Source organism: Amblyomma americanum, chromosome 3, assembly GCF_052857255.1.
Source record: "Amblyomma americanum isolate KBUSLIRL-KWMA chromosome 3, ASM5285725v1, whole genome shotgun sequence".
NCBI classification, from domain to species: domain Eukaryota; kingdom Metazoa; phylum Arthropoda; class Arachnida; order Ixodida; family Ixodidae; genus Amblyomma; species Amblyomma americanum.
In genome coordinates, this window is record NC_135499.1 from 205,101,132 (window position 1) to 205,107,572 (window position 6,441).

A 6,441-nucleotide genomic window follows, 5' to 3' on the forward strand; every position below is an offset into this window, starting at 1 on the left:
TTACCGCTTTTCTGATCGCGTGGTAGTTGACCTGATAACAGTTACTGTGAAAAAATAAGCATAAAAATTGCGCACAAATATCCTTGTTATTTTTCAAATTCTTTGAGTTAATATTGTCAATACCGGATGAAGATGAAATTTTCATGGTTTCAATTAGGGGCGAAATGCCAGATGACGTGATGACAACTGGTGGCATAGCATAATTTATCATTGAGGGTGGTGCTGAAAATGATGGCGGTATATCAGTTTCTTTCGTAAATACAGATGAGAACGCAGAATTAAACATCGCAGCGCACTCAGCAGCAATGAAAACTTGCCTGACTCATCCGTGAGGCTTATTTATGGTGCGTTATGCGGATTGATAACTTTCCAGAACTTTCTGGGGTTACTAGTTAGCATATTCGGCAAGTCCGAGTGAAAAAAGGTATGCTTGGCATTAGAAATAGCGGCGAGATATGACCTTTCAGTTTCGCGATATTTTACCTATGCGCTATGCGTCTCCTGAGACTTGGCTGAACGGTAAAGGCGCTTCTTTTTGTTCTCCAATCGTTTCAGTGTTTTAGTAAACCATGGCTTTTGTGAATTAGAGCGAAAACGAATTTGGGGGATGAATCTATTAGTTAGACTTTCTAGTTTGTCTTTGAACAGCAACCAATTTTTTTGAACAGTGCGGAAATGAAAACGTGACGAGAAAACTTGAAAAAACGCGTTAAGTTCATTATTTATGATGTTATAATTCTCTTTGTCATAAAGACGGATGGTTTTATGGTATTTGCGGCGCCGGTTTGGCGTAAGGAGAAGGTTAGCGTGAATTACTTTGTGGTCGCTTATTACAGGGAGGTATGTAATGGGCTGTACGCTGTCTGGGTGATTGGTTAATAAGAGATCTAAAATATCTGCGCAGTTCTGTGTTACGCGTGAAAGTTCAAGTATTACCTGAGTAAGGTTGAGGTTGTTGCAAAAATCTAGAAATTTTCTTGTTTCTCCATTGTTAGCTATAGATGCGGGCTGGTTATGCCAGTCAATCTTCGGAAATTTAAAATCGCCGAAGAGGAAGATATGTGAATTAGGATGCTTTGTAGACAGTTGACTTAGTACGTTATTAAGCTGGCGGCAAAAATCCTGGATACTTTGTGGGGGCCTATAACAAACGCCTAGTAAAACTGTGTTAGGTGCTGCGTGAAAGATTAGCCACAATATTTCGGGGTCGGATGAATCCTGTATTAGGGAAAATGATAAATCTTGGCTGACAGCAATGAGTACACCCCCTCCTCGTGAATATTTACGGTCTTTCCGAAAGACTTGAAAGTTTGGTAGATCAGTCAGTACTTCGTTGTCTGTTATGTCACTGCTCAGCCAAGTCTCAGTTAGTATAAGTAGGTTGCTGCTTGATGACGAAAGAAGGCTAGAAATAAGTTCACGCTTAGGAATAAAACTGCGAAGGTTAGTGTATATAACGGAGAGCGAGAGGCTAGATAAAGAAGCGTTCTTGATACGGTTTCCAGACGGTTCGTGATGAAGCGTTTATGTCGCCCGGAAGCAGGAATTGGATGCCGTGATCACAGCAGCTGGGTGCTGCATTCGACACCGTGGTGGGGGGAAGGGCGAGCAGAGTAGCGAAGAGCGCGTTGGCGGCGATGGCAAACACCTGCATGACGAATACCAGAGGATTAGTGATTTGTGCGGGAGCTCAGCCACCGAGCCCAACAACTTCTCTGACCGTCCTTGTTTATGGGGGTCTATGCATGAGGAATACCTTGCTGTGCGCTTTCCGGCAGTCTGGTTTTCGACAGAGGTATTATTTTCAGTGCCCCGAAAACGTTTCTACGAAGACTTGATTCCGATGTTGCATAAAAAAACATTGCCAGTGAAGACTTGACTTCAGAAAAGGGCATTTTTGTGACGTCTCTGAAGTGCCACCTCTGTGATGTTCCTGAAACAACTGAACATTGCTTCATCAATTGTAAGGACGCAGTTCTGTCCTGGGATGACTTGCAACGGACTTTGTAAAAGCATATTTATTTGACTTCTCATACCATAAAGTAGTGTGATTACAGTACAGTAGTATGATTACTGTAGTGTGATTAGTTTTTGAACCTCTTGGTATGTTGTTCCTGACTGGAGTGGAGTATACAGCTTAACTAGAATGGTGGACCGGCACTGGGAATCATTTGTTTCGACGGAATCTCACTTTTGCCAAATGATTGCTCATCTGAGGGAAGTTTATGTACAGACAGGCTTTAAACCGGAGTTCACTTCATCTTGGCGGCGTGCACAGCCTTGCCTCCCGTCTCGTGCTCTGATGCTCTGCTTTTTGTAGGTGTATTTTTGTGCAGTTTTCTAAAAGCTTTGTAAATAGTTCATGTGAAAAGGACAGTACATTTGTGTATATGTACGATGTTTAAAAAAATGACAGTCGATTCGCGTAGTTCGGCCAAATGCTAATTGGGTGAGCTAGCAGTTCGGTTTTCACTTTCGTTCCGGTGTTCAGATTCAGTGTTCACTGATTTATTTATTATTGCGAAGCAATACTACTTTAGGTCGCACTTCAGCCCGTTCCGTGGCGAGGCGGTGGTAGGCACCATTGACCTTTAGCGTGACCTCCCTGCGTGACGTCACACCACGTGACCTAGAGTGACGTCACACCAGCTGTGTAAAAATGGAGCCCCATCTCACGCCGTCGCGAGGCGAGGCGGTAGCCACCAACGGCGGCCTAACTCCCGCTCCTCTCACCAGGGGCGCTCGCTACGGTCGGTGTGACGTCACACCAGCTGTGTAAAAACGGGGCCCCATCTCACGCCGTCGCGAGGCGAGGCGGTAGCCACCAACGGCGGCCTAACTCCCGCTCCTCTCACCAGGGGCGCTACGGTGAGAGTGACGTCACACCAGCTGTATAAAACTGCTCCGCTCCTCTCCCCAAGGCAGTCATTCAGCCAGATGTTACGATGGCGCCTACGAACAAGGCAGCTCGGCAGAATGCAAGGAGGAAGCATCAGCGAGCTACGGAGACGGAAGAAGAACGACTTTCTAAGCGGCGTGCCCAGTATGCAGCTCGGCGACAACGTGCAACCTCCTCTGTGGAAACAGCAGAAGCAAAGGAAGAAATTATGTCCGACAATGAGTCTCCTTCTGCTAGTTCAGAACGCGACTAAACGGCAGAGGCGTGTCCAAGAAAGTCCGGAACAGCGGCAGCAGCGGCTCGAGAAGGAACGTGCGTTTCGAGAGAAGGAAAACGAAAAGCGAAGAAAACAGCGTGCAGAAGAACACATTCGACGGATGACTTCCTCTTAGATGATTCACTGTAAGCCGTAACACTATCATAACCCAAGACTACCACCAGCCATACTACCAGCTGATCCGAGAATAACACACTATTGCATCGCAATCACCAGGCTTAACCAGCCTAAGCCACGGCCTTTATTTATTTATTTATTTATTTATTTATTTATTTATTTATTTATTTATTTTTTTATTCACAGAATACCTGCGTCGCCTCGAAGGCATTATCACAGAGGAGAGTTTGAAAACAACGTGTTCTTTTCACAGGATAAGCAACAAGAACATTAAGCGAAGTTAACATCAAAGTAGAACAAAACAATCAGTGAACATTATTAAGGTAACAGAAAGCTTGAACAATAGTAAGACAGGAGTAAATTCTCAGGAATACAGACGACAATAAAAATCGCGATTATCAAACACTGAAACACATTCTTCCGGCAACAAGTTCCAGTTTTTCACAGTTTGTGGAAAGAATGATTTAGAAGAACTGTTTGTATTAGAATTGTATTCGCGCCCCTTCTTGGAGTGGTCGTGCCGAGTCGAGACGTAAGTTGCCTCCAAAAGGTAGTTACAGCTGTCAATTCCTGTTTGATTATAGATGATGCGGTGGAAGAATTTAAGTCGCAAATTTCTTCTTCTGATCCTTAACGGTTCCCAGCCCAGCAATGACTTTATCTCAGTGATACTTTGGAAGGGGTTATAATTATTGGATACGAAGCGGGCAGCCTGATTTTGAAGTTTTTCTATTGCTTCAATCAAGTGTGCCTGATATGGGTCCCAAATAATGGAGGCTTAATCGAGGATGGACCTCACGTGCAAGAAATAAAGTGTTTCTTTAACATTTTTTGATGCTGATTTGAAACTTCTACGAAGAAAGAACAACATTTTACTTGCCTTAAATACTAACTGCTGGATGTGTGTGTTCCATATAAGAGTCTGCATAAAATAAACACCAAGGTACTTCCACTCTGAGACGCTTTTTACGGTTATGTTTTCAACAAGGTATTGTGTGCGAAGTTCGAGTTTTTTATTTTAAGAATGGACGTGATTACACTTATTATTATTCAGATTCATCTGCCAACGCTGACACCAATTTACTATTTCATCAAGGTCACTCTGCAAGATAGATACATCTGATGGTGAATTTATTTCCCTGTAAACAGCGCAGTAATCAGCAAACAGTATTATGGGGTCTGTATGCCATCTACAATGTCATTTATATAGATCAGGAATAAGAGTGGCCCCAGAACACTGCCCTGGAGCACTCCTGAAGATACGGTTATGAATGATGAGCGACAGCCATTCAGAACAACACACTGTTTACGATTGTTTAAGTAATTACATACCCAGTTATGGGTTTATTACGTATATTCAAAGAAGTTAACTTGATACTTAGCAAGGGATGCGAAACTGTGTCAAACGATTTTTTTGAAATCTAGGAATAATGCATCTACATGTTTATTCTTCTCGAGGGAGTTACCTAAAAAGTGCTGAAATTCGACTAATTGTGTGTTGCATGAGTGCCCATTATGAAAACCATGATGCGAAGCAGTAAAAAGTTAATGGATTCAAGTTATTTGAATAACTGACTGTACAATATATGCTAAAAAATTTTACAGGAAACTGAAGTCAGGAATATAGGCCTATAATTTTCCACCAGTTTCTTGTCCCCTGATTTGAAGATCGGATTGACAGCCGCGACTTTCCAGCCCTGTGGAACCAACCCGGTTTCGAGCGAGGCTCTAAATATGATACAGAGATACAGTGCTATAATGCTGTGGCATTTCTTTAGAATGACGTATTGCATTCTATCAGGGCCCATAGATTTAAAGGGGTCCAGTTCTCGTAAAAGACAGTCAATACCATGTACATCGGTGTTTATTTCAGGCATGCAGTGGTCAAAGACACAGTCATGAGGAAGTGATGCGGTTGTGGCAGGCATCAGTCCCTCAGAAAACACCGATTTAAAGTACTGATTAAACATTTCAACCTTTTCAGCGTCTGTCTTTATAGTGGTATCATTCGATTTTTGTGCGGGAATGGAAGTGCCATCGTTTCTACTTGTCCTTACATATTTCCAGAAGGATTTATGGTTTTGTTTTATACCTGTGTTTAACCGGGCAAAAAATAAGCTCTTCGCTTTCTTGATACCTAGTTTTACCATCCGGTTCGCATCCTTTAAGTGTTGGCGGCTGAGGGAAGTGTTACGTTTAGAGCACTTTTTGTACGCGCTTCTATCTTTCCGTATCAACCTACTACATCCGAATTAAACCATTATGTTTTTTCCTTAGCCGCAGGAATTTTTTAGGGACATATTTCTCTAGGAGTTTCAATACTCTTATGCGAAACGCGGAGCATAAATGCTCAGCGTCGCTAATTTCTGAGAGACGCTGAAAGATTGGAAAGTACGATACTAATTCTCCCTAGATGGCGTCAAAATTACCTTCCTTATATATAAATACCTACCGTGGGGTTTGCAGATGATTCGGTACCACTGAAATGCTTAAGTTCGTAATCACCGCGTCATGATCACTGAGGCCAGGTTGCGTAAGCACTTTGGCCACAACGTTGGGGTCGTTACAAAGTACAAGATCTAATGTAGCCATTTGTCTAGTAGGAACTAATACATATTGGGTAAAATTATTTAATATAATTGGTTCACGAAAAATTGTATTAATTCGTGCTTTATTAGTTATTGCACCTTCGGAAGTCCATGTTATCTCCGGGAGATTAAAATCGCCGCCCACCAAAACTGTATCAGAGAGCACAGATAAAGTGTCAGCAAGATTACTAATTGGAGTCTCATTATTATCGGGTGGACGGTAGAAGGATCCATATACTAGTCTATTCCTTTTTGGGAGGCTCACTCGACACCATACGGATTCCGCAGCACTGTCAAATTGAAGTTCCTCGCTAGGCAGGTCGTTTGATATTAAAATAAGGACGCCTCCGCCACGCCGATGTTTATCTTTACGGTACACAGTAAACCTCAGTGGGAATACTTCGCTATTCATAATACTGTTGTCTAACCAGGACTCGGTGCCTAGTACAACGTGCGGCTGCACTGTTGCAACCATAGAGGAAAAAGCGTCCGTCTTATTGTTGATGCTTCTGCAGTTTACCAAGAGCACCGAAAATGCTTTAGGTTCAACCAAGTCGATG